Here is a 17,863-nt window from a genome sequence, read left to right as displayed (position 1 = left end):
TAATATGTATATTTATAATGAGAAAACACTAAGCCTAATTCTAATCCTAATCGAAATCCTAGTCCGATTGGATTGTCCATTAACCCACAAATTGGTTATAATATTAACCGAATCCTAATCCTGATTCGATTTGTGTGTAACATTTACACATAAGTCCTCATATTATTTACTAACAATTATTAAATACACCATGCAACTGTTACATATAAATACCTCTAATTTACAACAATTACAATTAGTCCTTTAACTAATAAATTAGGTAAGTTTTAGTATTTAACTATATTATAATTGCAATTAAACCATCCGATAAACTTTTTTTAAGTCTCCTTAAAATTGATTATGCGCGATTTCTTATGTGCGTGACCTAATAGGTTCAATTTTGTTTGATAGTAAGATATGATGTGATTCTTATCTACATCATCATCGAAACTCCTTTCGATGGCTCAAACTCTTTTGATTTCACCCTTATAGAATAATTAATTATCTATAATTATTCCTATTGGTTCCCACAATCCACCAGTGACGCCTAACAGCATGTAGTGGCAATCCAGTTAGAAGTAAATATCGGACTAAAGCTCTAGGTGCAATTACTGTACAATACAATCCTTCTATCGCATAGTCCCAACCGAGTGGAAGTTATGGAATACTCGTCAAATCCTATCACCTGATATATGACAAATTTGATAGGACAGAAGCTCTTATGGTTACTTTTGGAAACCTCTTTCCATACACCATATTATCCCGGCCGAGGATTTCTAAGCTTTGCCTTACAAATAGCATACAACTATTTATCTCTCTACCGAGAGTGATAGATCCCCTATAAATGCACACTCATTCCTGATATGAATCTACTACAGCCAACATATATTACTAAGGACCATGGCTAGGATCGGAGTTTGTTGCATAGTCAAACTACAGTAACCTCACATTGAATGGCCATGGTGTCCCAGGTCTAAGGATCAGTTGTACCACTGCAACATCGAACTAATTACTGACGAGTAGATATTCATGTAACTGTTCGTAGTTGGTCACGCTCAGTATCCTTGTTCTCTAACAACCACCTGTATGTTCGCTCTAGTGTCCCCACACTGATGACTCGAGATCATCATCCCAAAAGGGAAGCGGCACACATCAATCTTACTGGATCAATCATCGTTCCCATAATGATCCTCCGATTGAGAGCATTTAGGAATTAATCACCAAGAATTATGTATCTCAAATTCTCAACTCTTGAGAATACATATTATCATCTTATTAATTCAAATGACGATTCACGGACACATTAAATATGAATGGAATAAAAGTCCCAATTATATAAATAAATAAAGATTAAGTACAAAAATGTCCCATAGAAAATAAAATGCGTCAACCTGATAGGCTTCTAAGGCATACAACTAACATTGAAAAGTTAGTTCTATTTCTGATTCGGGAAGATGGATGTCACGCCACAAACGCAAGGCATAACAGATGCCGCATACTTGTTAGAATAGCAAATATGTAAGGCTACAGAACCCAACAAAGAAAAAGACAAAAAGATAATCACAAAAATTCGCTAAATTATGCGGTACGAAAAAGAACAAAACAAAACAGAATAAATCTCAATAAGTCAGGTAACCCATTAACCAACATATACCTAACAACAGAAAGACAAGAGTAACAAAAGTAACTCGAATGACAAACTACAGCTAGCATTCACTCGATCTTATCCTCACCCAGCAAAACAATCACGAAACCTGGATAAGCAACCATATACTATATTAGTCGGATTAAGCATACAAATAAATAAATAAATAATTTAATTTAAGCAACTGGTTTTTAGTTTGTAAAATTTCAGAAAATAAAGATAATCAGAATTTAAAATTCAGATCAAACAAGAACTACAAATTTATAAAATATTTCATCTTCCAGCAAATAAACGAAATAAAAATTTTGGTCTCTAGTAACTAACTATATAGTGTGATCCATTGGCGAGATCCAGAGGCACCCGAAGGTGCAAAACAGAACAAAGGAACCCGAAGGTGCATATACAGAACAGAGGCGCTCGAAAGCACAAATACAGAACAGAGGCGCAAATAGGCGCAAACACCAGAAGGCACAATATAGAGACGAAGCTAGCTTCTATAACTAAATACATGTCGACATGGCCAACATTAGTAAAGCAGAATATCAAGAGACATTTATAATTTAAAACACTTACCCAGTCACTAATTTACAGAACATATTATCAAATCTCAAAATTCTTTTGTTAAAAGAATCCATCAATCAAAACTGAAACTCATTTTTCAAAAATGTGTGATAATACGCTTAACCTTTAATTTTAAAATCTACAAAATAAAGATTTTCACACAATTAAAGTATTTTCCTAAACTATTTTATGAAAAACTAACTGGTGTCGGGTCGCTTACCTCCAACTAATCTAAATATTGATTGGTCAAATACCAAAAATCAAACTATCCACAGAACCCTTCAAAGATGGTGAAGGAAAAGATGGTGATCAAGGTGCCGTTGATGGTGAACGAAAAGAGCGCCGATAGTGATCATGAGGCACGATGGCGGCCGACGACGGCAGCAACAATGCCAGAGGACGAGCGAAGATCGAGAGTCCGAGCGCGCGGGCGCGCGTGAGAGATGCAAGACTAAAAAAAAAAGATGGAGCAGATCAAAAGAGAGAAAAAATAAAAGGTAGCTGGGATCTTCATGTAGAAGAAAAGAGAGAGACATGGCAAAAAATTAATTAAGGTTAATATGCACAAAATGCAACTGAGCCCCTCTACTAATTTAAATTACCAAAAAGTTTAAATTTCAAGATAAAAGGACCTAAACATATAATTATTAACTCTGGGGTATTGCAATCTTCCCCCCAATAAAAGTTTTGTCCTCAAAATTTTCTTGTTAAGATAAAAAGAAATTTTAATAATGAGTCAATACATATTCCAAATTAACAAAACTTTTGTCATCAAAATCTAAATTACTCTCCGAGAGAGTTGATATGACTATTGCTTATTTCAACTTTATATTCTGATATCAACATTCACATGCCAATCGCTATAAAAAAATACGCAAAATATAATCGAACAACTTATTTCATATACAAACATAGAATTTAATCTCTATGAACATACTGTAACCTCGATAAGATATAGACAGATTACTAATAGTTACAATGTCTAGAGAATCAAGAATTGAATTTCGAATCTCCCTTGAATCGACCAGCTAAAATCTAACTACGATATATCCATCATGCGAATATAGATGAAAGCTATATGGAGTTAATCACAATAGGAAGGTTTAATGCAACTTGAGGCAAATCATTTAAAAGTTGATTCAAATACAATTACAATAAAAGGATTCATCCTACTTCATAGGTCGATCAAGTTGCCANATCTCCCTTGAATCGACCAGCTAAAATCTAACTACGATATATCCATCATGCGAATATAGATGAAAGCTATATGGAGTTAATCACAATAGGAAGGTTTAATGCAACTTGAGGCAAATCATTTAAAAGTTGATTCAAATACAATTACAATAAAAGGATTCATCCTACTTCATAGGTCGATCAAGTTGCCAGAGCATCATTTAATCTAGGCTAAACAAGATACATAACCAAGAAAGGGACAACAATAAAAGTGATATAACTAGTGTATGAAAGGAAATACCTTCTCACATAGAAAAAAGATTTGCAATAGGAGGGACACATGTGAGAACACACAATAATTTCTCAATCAGATAATCAAAGAATAAATAGCACATATTAGAAACTGAATTTATAATCATAATCTTTTTTCATGTCAAAAGAACTTGAAGAAAGAAATGTAATGTCAAAATGCTAAGCTTATACATCAATATTGAGAATCAAAGTAAAAAAAAAAGATTAGCAACAATGACAAAACTAACAAAACTAAAGTCTTAACTGGAGAGTTGTAGCTCATGAACAAACCAATAACAAAGATTGGTCAAATGGATGAATAAGAAGGATATATATGAGGTCAAATATATTACTAAAACAGAAATAAGGAATTTCAATTAAAATTACATACAATATTAAGAAGGACGGATCTAATCGAATATTCTCAAAGCCAAAGTACAGAGTGGTGAGAGAACACAAGAATGGAAGAACATCATCAGAACTTTAACCTTCCAAAGCCAAAAGTCTACCCCTATCACACGTTCTCGCATGTCTAAGATGAACCTTATAATCCTATTGCTTAGTTTCTACAAACCTATGAACCTTAAACCTAGTCTCTGAAACTATTTTTCTGTCACTCCCCAAACTCGAGGCAAAACAAACGGTACACACCTGCTAGAATAACAAATATGTAAGGCTACAAAACCCAACAAAGAAATAAACAAAAAGATAATCACAAAAATTTGCTAAATTACGTAGTACGAAGAAGAACAAAACAGAAATGAATAAATCTCGATAATTCAGGTAACCCATTAACCAACATATACCTAACTACACAAAGACAAAAATAACAAAAAGTAACTCGAATGGCAAACTATGGCTAGCGTTCACTCGATCTTACTCCCGCCCAGCAAAACAATCATGAAACCTCGGTAAACAACTATACGCCACATTAGTAGGATTAAGCATACAAATAAATAAATAAATAATTTAATTTAAGCAACTGGTTTTTAATTTGCAAAATTTTAGAAAATAAAGATTATCAGAATTTAAAATTCAGATCAAATAGGAGCTATAAATTTACAAAGTATTTATCTTCTAGCAAATAAATGAAATAAAAATTTAAGTCTCTGGTAACTAACTATATAGTGTGATTCGTTGGTGAGATCCAGAGACACCTGAAGGTGCAAAACAGAGCAAAGGCACTCGAAGGTGCATATACATAACAGAGGCGCTCGAAAGCACAAATACAGAATAGAGGCGCAAATAGGCGTAGGCACCCGAAGGCACAATATAGAGACGAAGCTAGCTTCTATAACTGAATACATGTAGGCATCGCCAACATTAGTAAAGCAGAATACCAAGAGACATTTATAATTTAAAACACTTGCCAGTCACTAATTTACAGAACATATTATCAAATCTCAAATTCTTTTGCTAAATGAACCTATCAATCTAAATTGAAAATCATTTTTCAAAAATGTGTGATAATACGCTTAACTCTTAATTTTGAAACCTACAAAATAAAAATTTTCACACAATTAAAGTATTTTCCTAAATTATTTTATGAAAAACTAACGGGTGTTCGGTCGCTTACCTCCAAATAATCTAAATATTGATTGGTCAAATACCAAAAATCAAACTATCGACGGAACCCTTCAAAGATGGTGAAGAAAAAGACGGTGATCAAGATGCCGTTGATGATGAACGAAAGGAGTGCCGATAGTGATCATGAAGCACGACGGTGGCCGACAACAGCAGCAACAATGTTAGATGACGAGCAAAGAACAAGAGTCCGAGCGCGCGGGTGCACGTGACAGGTGCGGCGCATGATGGGAGAGCAATAGATTAAAAAAAAGATGGAGCAGATCAAAAGAGAAAAAATAAAAGGTGGCTAGGGTCTCCACGTAGGAGAAAAGAGAGAGAGACACGACCAAAAATTGATTAAGGTTAATATGCACAAATTGTAACCAAGCCCTTCTACTAATTCAAATTACCAAAAAGTCTATATTTCAAAATAAAGGGACCTAAACATATAATTATTAAGTTAGGTGTATTACAATCTTCCCCCCCTAATAAAAATTTTGTGCTTGAAATTTTATTGTCAAGATAAAAAGTAATTTTAATAATGAGGCAATACATATTCTAAATTAACAAAACTTTTGTCCTCAAAATCTAAATTACTCTCCGAGAGAGTTGATATGACTATTGCTTATTTCAGCTTTATATTCTGATATCAACATTCACATGCCAATTGCTATAAAAAAATGCGCAAAATATAATCAAACCACTTATTTCATATACAAACATAGAATTAATCTCCACAAACATATTATAACCTCGATAAGATATAGACGGATTACTAATAGTTACAATGTCTAGAGAATCAAGAATTGAATTCTGAATCTCCCTTAAATCAACCAGCTAAAATCTAACTACGATATATCCATCATGCAAAGATAGACTAAAGCGATAGGGAGTTAATCATAATAGGAAGGTTTAACGTAACTTGAGGCAAATCATTTAAAAGTTGATCCAAATACAATCACAATAAAAGGATTCACCTTATTTCATAGGTCGATCAAGTTGTCAGAGCATCATTTCATCTAGGCTAAATAAGATACTTAACCAAGAAAGGGACAAGAATAAAAGTGATATAATTAGTGTATGAAAGGAAATACTGTCACGCCTCGAGTTTTGGGATTCCCCAGGATCGCCAATAGATCTGCTGCATACACAAGTAGCCCTGTGTACATGAAGCAAAAGAAGAACCTGTAACAATATAAGACAACTTCTAGAGAGTAACAGAGCTTCTAAACCAAAATACGTAGTCAAAGGTATATACATGTAATCCAAGGTGTACAACAAAAACCAAAAGTGCAGTATCTCAGAACTCTTAACCGGTAAAATAAAATACAACTGTATGTACATGACTAAAATAAATATGAACTGACTCCAAAATGGTACTCCTCTAGCTCAACGACCGGGGTAGACAGGGATCTAGCTCGCGATTCACTTACCGCGATCAGTAAAAGCAGCAGCAACCAACGGCTGTGCAAAATAAAGTGGCAACAATGGGTGTGAGAACTACTATAAAATAGAGTAGTCTTTAGTGGGTACTGTCACCGACCCCACAGCCTACCCACTAAGTCTGCAAAGCTAACAATAACTTGATAGATAAAAAGTCAGTAAAATAAGCTGGAAGAAACTCTACAGTTAAAATGTCACTACATTACAGCTACCCATGTCATGCTCTTAGTAGACATATATATGCATCACTAACTACAAACTATCACAAGTGACCCAATCCCAAGGGACTGCCAACTAGCCAGTCTAGCCTGTGCCCATGCTACACCGCACACTACTCATGGGGGTGGCCGGTCCAAGTAAAAATTTCCAAACGGGGCTGCTGCGACATCAACGTAAGAAAGCCAGACTCTGGAGTGGCACTCGGGGAGCACGACCCCTACCGAGTATAGAAGCATGTCTTTGTCGAGTTCAATTAGGCTCGAGCAGGCTGTAATCAATACAAATACTCAAACTGTAATATACCGAACTTCTACAATTATGAAGTTTTGGGGAAAACTAGCTTAAAAAGCTATTAAAATATTTCCAGCAAAGTTTGGGGAGTATTCGAGTGTTTTCGGCGCAAACTGAATGTGAAAACAGACTCGGAAAGGTAAAATTTATCAAAATAAAGAATTTGTATTGAGTACCGATACTGGAATCTGTGTACTAGTAAGCAATACAAAATGAGAAAAATGAGTTTTCGGATTTTGAGGAATCAAACCTGAGTACCGGTAGTGAGTTTGTATTGGGTACCGGTACTGAAAACCGAGTACCGGTACGCAGTAGAAAATTAAGAATCCAACATTCGGGTTTTGAGGTACTGGAAATTGAGTACCGGTACGCCAACCCGAGTACCGGTACACAGTGCTGCAGAATGCTGTTTTTGAGGGGTAAATGAGTAATTTTATGTGAGGGCCTATATAAAAGGGTGCCCTTTATCTTTTCTCTACAGAACACACACGTACACTAAGAGAGAGAGAGAGAGAGAGAGAGAGAGAGAGAGAGGAGTTCATCTCTCTCACTCTCTTTTTTTTCTTCTCCAGCTTGGAGATCTTGATGGAGAATGCTATTTTTGAGAGGTAAATGAGTAATTTTATGTGAGGGCCTATATAAAAGGGTGCCCTTCATCTTTTCTCTACAGAACACACACGTACACTAAGAGAGAGAGAGAGAGAGAGAGAGGGGAGTTCATCTCTCTCACTCTCTTTTTCTTCTTCTCCAGCTTGGAGATCTTGATGGAGATCGAACTCAGGAAACTCAGAGGAGTGGTGAATCGAGCTCTCGGGCGCTTAGTGGCTTGGAGCGCTTTCGACTCGAGGTTCATTTTTGGGTTAAGAGATTAGGATTTTTGGTTAAATCCCTTGAAATGAGATTCTAGAGTCCTCTAGATGATTTATACTTGTTTAATCAAGATCTCTCCATGGATTTGGAATATTTTTGGAGAAATTGAAATCTAGGACTTGGATTTGGGGTTTTTGTCCCTAAGAGGTTTGGAACTAAATTGATCTCATAAATCTCTAATTGAAGTGTAAATCGACGCAAGGGACAACCTTGATTTGGATTACAGTGAGGTTACAGCGTCCAATTGGGAGATATCACCGGATTTCATCCATTAGGCTTGGGTCGAACCAAATCGGGCGACATTGACCGCAGGAGTCCGATTGGAAGTGTCTACAAGCAATCGAAAGCGTTGTGAGGTGGGTTGTTGTAGTGTCTCTGGGGTTAGTGGTCGGACTGACGGCAGCATCAGTGGCTTGTCGACACTTCTGTAGAGTGTCAGGCGAGCCGGATTCGCTTTTGCACGAAAATAGACGCGAAAACGAACTCGGAGCTGTGAGAGTTGGACTTCGGACACTAAAATCAGCAAAAGCAGGATTTTGAGTGTTGTGTGCCGGTATTTGAGAGGTGTATCGGTACCCCAGAGGGATTACACGAAGGGGAGCTCTCGGGTTTGTGTATCTTTGTGTTGAGTACCGATACCTATTGGTGAGTACCGGTACCGGGATTGAGTACCGGTACTGTATCGGGCTAGTACCGATACCTAGTGTGAGGGTTTGCTGGCTGAGTGCCGAGTACCGGTACCCAAGTTGAGTATCGGTACTCCAGGTGGCAAATTGAGTTGGTAAGGGGTCTTTTGGTCATTTTTGTTGGCGCTAAATCCCAAGCGACCCCTATTACTCTCTCATTTGTGTTAGAAGCTTGGAGAAACGGTAGCTTCTCTATCCCCTCTCTCTCTAGCTCTCTTGCCTTTTTCTTTGTGAATTTGTGGAATGATCTCAGTTTCGTTCACCTTGTCTTTGGAGAATTGCTCGCGCACCTCGGGGGATTTTCGTTGGAGGTCGAGCTAGTGCGGGGTTTCGCCTATCGACTCCTAGCCGGTGTTGGACGAGCATTTGAGGTGGGTTAATATTTACCGAAATCGTCGGAATTCTTTCTAAGTCATAGCAATGTCGGCATGTATTTTCTTGTTCGATCACCATGTTTAGTAGCTCAAATTCATGGATTTGCATGTTTATATGAAATTTGAATTTGGAGCATAATTTAAGAATTTTAGATAAATCATATCTGCTGAATTGAAATTTGACTTAGGAGAAAACGAATTAAACCTACACCGTCACTTTCGAAATGTTAACAGATTTAGCTTTAGGAGCTAATTTCTTTGTTGTATCACCGCTGTTAGTGCGTTGTAGATACTTAGATTAGTGTAGGGTGAGATTACGCTCGTGTTGAGGAGCCGAACTCGTTTTACAGTAGAGTTTGGACTGTTCTGTATTGTCGGGTGCCGTCGGGGCAAATGGTGGACCCAGATCTTACATTTTATATCAGATTGTACCAAGGGCACGTGAGCCTTAGTTGTTAGACCAGCTTGAACCATTTGCATTGACTATAGCCTGTGTGAGCCTGATTGAGCGCAATAGAGACACGCTTGCATACTCGATTGGGTCACTCCCACGAGTGCTGCTCTGGAGTAAGGCTTTTCTTGCGTTGATGTCGCAGCAGTCCTATTTGGACAATGTTCTTGGACCGGCCACCCCCGTGGGTGGTGTGCGGTGTAGCTTAGATACAGGCTGGACGGGCCAGTCGGCAGTCCCTTGAGATTAGGTCAGTGTGTAGCTAGTGATGCATTTCTATGTCTACAGAGAGCATGGTTGGATAGTGGTAGTCTAGTAGCATATAGCTGTAGAGTTTCTTCCAGCTTATTTTACTATCCTTTGTATACCTTACTGTAGACTTAGTGGGTGGGCCGTTGGGGTCGGTGACGGTACCCACTGAGGACTACTCTGTTTTGCAGTAGTTCTCACACCCAGTTGTTGCTACCTTTTTGCAGAGCCGCCCGTCGCTACTGCTGTTGATTCTGACCGTGGTAAGGGAGTCGCGAGCTAGATCCCTACTTTTCTTGGTCACTATGCTAGAGGAGTATCCCCTTCAGAGGTCGTTTTGGGTTGTTACCTTGTACATACTGTTATGTTTTGTTGTACTCTCAGGAGCGACGTGTTGTGAATATTGTATGTACAGTGGGTTTAGTATGTTTTTATTTATATTTTTCAGTTTTAGCAGCTCTATACTTCTGGTTGTAGCTATGATTTGTTTACAGGTACAGCTAGCGCTTCGTATACACAAAAAATTTCTATGTGTACGGCGGGTCTGTTGGCGTGCCCAGAGAAACGTGGTAATGTGGGGCGTGAAAATTGTGCTTCACCAAAGTGACTGGGTCGCTTCCATGTCAAAATAGTAAAGTATGGTATTGTTGTTGATGCATGTAAGTAATCGTAGGTTATATGTTGTAAATATGAATGCATAAATCATATGTTGTTAGATGATGTTACCTACCATTGGATGATGACATAGGCATTTGAAAACATATAGGATGTATATATATGTATGCCGAGGTGTGAATAATGAACATAGGTCTATGAACTCTAGAAAAATTAGAGGATTCAACTAGTGAGAAATCAAGAACTGGATGGCATGAAGACTATGAATCCTAGGTGTGGACAACTAGGATAGAAAAGAACATGATTGGACATTAAACCTAGTGTCATTGAATATAGGTTGAAAATGTAGTGGTAGGATGGCCACTAGGACATGAATGACTTGAACCTAGAAAGGTTGACAATATAGGATAAATGATGAACCCTTGAGACTTGGAATGGAAATGACGTGCACATCTAAGGGATTTTGGTATTAGCTTAGGGGTGTGCAGCGAGTTCACCGCCGAAGGCTGGATACTTGGGGTGCGTGCGGCGATTTCGCCACCCAGTGACTTGAGCCATTGTCTGGCGTGTGCGGCGAGTTCACCGCCGGATGGCTAAGTCAAGGAAAGGATTGCACCGCTCGGCGACTTTAGTCATTGTCTGGCGTGTGCGGCGAGTTTGCCGCCGAATGGCTAAGTCACTGAGGCGGTAAGTTGTGAATGATTGACACAAAACTGAGTCGGGTGAAATAGCTTGGCTAAGGTAAGAGAAACCTTAGGAGCGGATTGTAAATGATATGGATAGTGAAATAGAAAATAGAAGAGGATACCCACTTGCATTGATTTCATTATTGCATTTTGTTGAGGCATAAGCATGATGTTTATTTAATTGCATAAAGTTGAACTATATGTTATATGTTGGACTAACTTGCTTATGTTGCCTCCTTTGGACTTGGTGGGTCGAGCTCTTCCCTTGGGTGGCTGTACCCATTGGAAACTATGTTTATAGTTCACAACCCTATGTTTCAGGTCCACACGTGAGTGGTGCAGCGGCGCGAGGAAAGGGCGTAGTTCGGTAGATAGCATCCTACCACTTGTGACCAGAGATAGATGTACCATAGGTCAGCATAGCTTAGGGATATAGAAAGGAAAGAATGAAACAAAATTGTAATAAAGTTGATTGTATTTGAAAGCAAAAAGAATGTAAATGGAAATGTAATGTGAATGCGAACGAATGCTTATAATAGCTTAGTATTTATGTTTATGGTACCTTTCTTATGCAATCTATGTATGAATTCTGTTCATGTTTGGAACCGCGTGAATTGTATTGATTGTGACGCCTTGGGCGGATAGGAAAACTCTGTCCATTCGGTGGTCTGTCGGCACACCTGAATCCGACCAAAGTGGCAGGTCTCGAGGCGTGACACAAACGGATCGAAGAACCATCGCTCGCATGCTCTCGGCATAATTTGATACAAGCAGCAAAAATTTGGGTCCACCATCAGTCCGGACGGTACTCGACAATATGAAAAGCCTAAACACTGCTGTAAAAATAAGCTCAGCATCTCAACACGAGCATAATCTCAACTTACATTAGTCTAAGTATCCACAACGTACTAATAGCGGTAATACAAAAGAGAAAACAGCTCCTAAAACTAAATCTATTAACTTTTCGAGAAGTGAGGTGTGTAGATTTCGAGAGTTTTCTCCTAAATCAAATCACAGTTCATCATGCAAAAGTTCATCTAAAATTATTACATTAAGCTCCAAATTCAGATTTCATACTACGGCATGCAAATCTGCAAATTTCAGTTACTAACATGATAATTAACACTGAATTATGCATGCTGAAATTCTATAAAACTTAGGAGAAATTCCGAATAACTCGGTAGACATTAACCCACCTGAGGTGCTAATCCAACCACGGAACAAAGGACTCGAGAGCCAAAAACTAGCTAACTTTGTCTCAAGCTGCAGCACTTCTGAATCCTCCAGCAGTAGGTTCTGGGTGCCCAGATCTTGAGTCCAGATTTGATCACTGCCAACTCCAAGTCTACCTGAGTTCCATATGGAAATTAGCTCAATTCTATGTTGAAAGTCAAGAAAACTTCACCGAACATATCCCTGCAATGAAGAGAATTGAAGTGGACTTAAAACTCAACTCCCTCACAAAGATTGAGCTCTCAAAACAGCCACAAAGGTCTCTTCTTGCAATCTGGATCTAGAAAAAAAGGTCCAGTTTAGGATCCAGAAAACTTCACTTAAGTATTTGCTTGCTATAGCTCAAATTTGAGAATTCCAACTTGTAAAACCAGTGGAATAAGGTCACAAACCTCCAAAGATGAGGGAAGAAGCAATCCAAGTCCAACAATAAGCCTTCACCAAAATTTGGATTAAAAAATCCAAGAATTTTCATCAAAACCTCCAAAAATTGTATTACAAGCTCAGTTCATCCAAAATCTAAGCTAAACTCATCTTTGAATCTGAAATTCTGGTGAGGAACAACTTCTAAACCAGTGAAGAAGGACGAAAAATCCAGTCTCTACAAGAATCAGATCTAAGAATTCATAAAAATCTCAATTTCAGCTCAAAACGCCAATTTCCCAAGAATTTCAGCAATTAGATACTACTAACCTGAATTAAACTTGGTTAGATTTGTCCCATACACTCCCTCTCAAGTCTAAAGTCCGGGAGTTAACTCCCCATAGCAACTAAGTACACCAACGGCTCACAGGAGCAAAATCTTCCAAGGTTGCTACTAGAATCCTATAGAAATTTTGATTCTCCAATGGAAAAGATAGAATTTGAGGAATTTGAAGGGGGTTGTAAGAAAAATCTTAGTTCCCCGTGAAGGAGAGGAGAAAAGTGTTCTCAGAGGTTGTCCAAATGCTTTTATAGAGGTATAGGTTAGATAAAATGAGCCACAAGATCAAAGGACATTAACTTGTTACTCTCCTGAACACTCTATATTCGGGCACCCTAAACCACTTCTGGGTGCCCTAAATCTCCTCCGAGCATTTGGGCTCACTCCACCCCAGTCTGGTGCACCTTAAACTTTTTCGGCGGATCTCACCTACCACAAGCCACAGCACAATTGATATTCACAAGGTGAATTTTCGAACTCAACTTTCGGGCGCCCAAAACTAGGTCCGAAATGACTTCAGCATTCATTACAAAATAGTACTCTGGATATGGGCGCCCTAAACCACTTATGGCCACCCTAAACTAGCAAAACTTCAGTTTTGGCTTATTTGAGTGTGCCGAGTCCGTTTTCGCAATTCATTTCGCGCCAAAACAACTCTAACTCGTCCCAACACTCTACAGATGTATCGATCAGTCGCTGATACTGTAGTCATTCCAACAGTTAAACCCTGGGGACATTACATCCTCCCCTACTATAAAAAGTTTCGTCCTCGAAATTTAAACTCATACGTCAAGAAGAACTCTAAAAAAAGTAGGGGTAGGAGTACCGCATCACCATCACTGGCTCCAAAGTCGCTTCACGCTCCTCGTGATTACTCTAACGTACCTTCACGTACGGTATGACCCAATGTCTCACGAGCAAAAATCCACATTGGTCTATCCTTGTGCCTTAGGTTCTTGCCCAACTCAAGCAGAGTGAAGTCAATCATGTGTAAAGCATCAAAAACATATCTTCTCAATGCCGAGATGTGGAAAACGTTGTGAATCCCTGCAAGTCGCGGCGGTAGTGCAATCCTATAAGCCATAGACCTGACCCGCTCCAAAACTTCGAAAGGGCCAATAAATCGTTCATCGTGTATAGACACGGTGAATAGTTCATCGTGTCCAAACATGGTGAACCATTCACCGTGTTCTTTTTATATTACTACCCCGCTCGAGCTCCCACCCTCCTCTTTCGCTCAATCTCTCTCTCTCTCTCTCTAGCTCTCTCTCTATATAGCCCACCTCGACGCCGCCCTCTCTCTCTCTCCGTGGCCTACCCCGCCCCACTGCCACCGGCCTCTCTCACCCGACCTGTTTCCCCATCCTCATTCTCTCTCTAATTTAGTACCCCCTACCTCTCTCTCTCTTTCTCTTTTTGTGGCCCACCCAGCCGCCGCCGCCGCTACCGCCCTCTCTCACCCGAGAACCCCCCATCCCTCATTCTCTCTCTAACCCTAGAACCCCCCACCTGTCTCTTCCTTTCACTGTGCCCCCTCCCTTACAGAACCCCTCTCCCTCTTCCTCTCACTGTGTCCCCCTCACAAAACCCCCATCTCTTTCTCTCTGACCCCTTCCCTCTCCCTCTCACAATTTTCTCTCACTGATCACTCTCTCTGTCTCTCTCACAAATCTCTCTCTCTCTCTGTCATCACTCCCTTGCCTCCAGAGCTCTTGATCGGCATAGAAGTTGGCGCCGACCGTGATCGCAAAATGGTAATTCCATCTCTCACCCTCTCCTTTGTTGTATGTTAGAAATGTGCTATGTTAATATGTCATAAGTGTAATAATTTTGTACATTTTATTATATTACTTTAGAACTCTATATTCGGCGAATGTGTTCCTTTCTATATCTATTGGGACGAAAATTTAGTCGTGAACAATAATGTACCATGATATATTGGTGGCCGTAAAGAATTGGTTGCTTTCCGACGTGATATTATATTTTGGAAATTTGAGATGGAAATATACAATGTTACTAACTATGATCGAGTGGAAGACCGTCTTTGCATAACGGTTCAATCTCCAATGGGAGCCAACGAATAGGAATTAGTTAACATATCAAGTGACAATGCACTATCTGGTGTGATGAATTTTTTTCCGTTCCATGGATGTATAAAATTATTCGTGGAGAAATATGTGTTGACGACACAAGACCGTCCAAGTACCGTTAATTATACGAAAATGTGTAGTAGTGATTATCAAAAGAATTACGTCAATCGCGAACGAGGTCGTACATCAAGGTATAGAGTAATGATCTTTATAAATATTTTTCATAATTCCTCAATTAGTTTGGTGTGCGAAATTAATAACTTTGTCTTGTAAGTGTTACAGAGAGTTTGGAGTCTCATGTATGCCAGTTAGTGCACCATTGCCGTCTACTATGATGGATTTGTCTTCGTTGGTTTGTCAAAATGAGCGGTAGGTGATTCTATGATTTAGTTATATGAAAATTGGACCAATGCGAATAGTTAATCTTAAAAATCTTTGCAGGTTTACTATCCATCATAATCAAAGTGAAGGTCCATCATCTAGTGTTCATGAATGGACCAATTGGAAAGTGAGAACTACAATTGATAATGATGACGTAATTAGAAGTGATAAGGAGTATATTATTGAAAGTGATGAAGAGGATCAAAGGCGAATTGATGTTGATTCTAGTGATGATGAGGAATCCTTTGTTCTGCATTCTTTGGATCATGATCATGACGGTGGTTTGAATGCACTCGCATGTGCCATTCGAGATGAAGGTGTTGAATGGATTGAAAATTCAAATGTCAACAACGATGATGTACCGGATCCGGTGGAATTCGAGAAATTTGAAGATCAACGACAACGGTTTCTCTTGGGTGATGAATTAATTCATCAAACCATTGTTGATCCATATACTGAACAAAATATTGATCAGGGTCCTGCAAGTGATGAGGCATAGGCTAATCGAACATTTTCTGACAAATCATCCTTGGAGAATGCTTTGGAAGCTTGGCACATTGCACATAATCTGCATCTTAAAGTTATTAGGGATAATTGCCTATATACCCCTCATATGTTTGAAAATATCCGATTTACCCCTACTTTTTTTTTTCTTTCTAAAATACCCCTCATATGTTCCACCGTTATTACAAAATACCCCTATAGTTATCTCCTGTTAAGTTAACTTGGGTTAAATATGAGTTAAACATCTACCACAGTTAAAAAAAATTAAAATGCCAATTTTGCCCTTAACTTAAAGGCAAATAAGAAATGTTGGTGACGGTAGAGGGGTATATTGGAAAAGATCAAAAGTTAAAATACTTTTTGTGCCCCTGACTTTAGGGGCAAATAAGAAAGCCAGTGATGATGGAAGGGTATATTTGAAAGGGCAAAATAGTAATTTTACAGAGTTAACAGAATTAATTAATAGATTTTAACTCTAGGGGTATATTAGAAATAGGTTGGAACGTAAATAGGGTATTTTCAATATTAGCCTTCTAAGAAAGGTAAATTGGAAAGTCAGAAACTTTTCAGGGGTATATAAGCAATTGCCCCAAGTTATTAAGTCAAATACAACTAGATACATTGTGAGATGTGTGGTCGATTCTTGCCATGGAGATTACATGCCTCTCAACCGAAAAGTAGTTCATTTTTTAAAGTAAAACCTTATAGACATCCGCACACATGTATGATTCCAATTCTGAATACAACGCATCGAAACTGTACATCCTCTTTTATATGTCAATTTATACTACCTACACTGAAGGCAAGGCTTACTATGAGTCCTATGAAAATTCAATCTCGAGTTCAGAGTGAGATGCACATTAGTATATCATATAGCAAAGCTTGGCGGGCCCAGAATAAAGCACTACAAATTATATACGGTAGTTGGGAGCAATCATATTGCGACCTTCCTTGATACTTCTCTATGTCGGAAGCAACAAATCCTAAAACTATTACGAAGATTGATTTTATTAGGGTGACGAGCACTACAAGATATTTTCATTAGCCTTTTGGGCTTTTGGACGGTCGATTCATGGTTGGGAGTATTGCGCCCATTACTTAGTATCGATGTTATCTATTTGTATGGAAAATACGAAGGCCACGTATTAATTGCCACAGGTGCCAATGCCAATAGTGGTTTATTTTCGCTAGCGTTTGTAATTTGTGAGGGGGAGAATGACTTAAGTTGGGAGTGGTTTCTAAGTTGCCTAAGAAGGTATATAACATGATCTCGAGTTATTCCACTCATTTCAGATCATTTTAAAGGGCTAGCGAATCTCGTTGCACTTGTATTCCCACCATCAGAAGGTCATGCTCATCGATGGTGTTTGCGATATATGAAGGCCAATATGAATATTCATTTCAAAGCAAAACACTTACTTAAGATGTTTTGGAGAATTGGGAATCTTCAGAAGAATGAGAATATTATGCATTAAAGAAAGAATTAAAGGCTATGGATGAAGAAACTTGGTTTTGGGTTGACAATATTCATGTCGATAGGACATACTGGGCTAAAGCTTTTGATGGTGGTCGTCGATTCAGTATTATGAGAACGAACCGATCGAAAAGTTTAAATGGGGTGTTGAGTGCAGTTCGTGCCTTACCGATTACAACTTTTGTGATGGCAATGTTTCATCGAGTGGTAAAATTTTTCCTAAAACATCGTGCAGAGGGCGCTGCAATGTCTATACAATTTGTATCGACTGTTAAAAACACCATCAATAGCCGAATGAAATGTGTTAGAGCATATACAGTTCGACGATTTGGAGCTCACGAGTTCGACGTACTTACTAGCGGGGACGATTAATACCAAG

This window comes from Ananas comosus, linkage group 4 (genome assembly GCF_001540865.1).
Source record: "Ananas comosus cultivar F153 linkage group 4, ASM154086v1, whole genome shotgun sequence".
NCBI lineage: Eukaryota > Viridiplantae > Streptophyta > Magnoliopsida > Poales > Bromeliaceae > Ananas > Ananas comosus.
Note: the sequence above shows the minus strand (reverse complement) of the source record.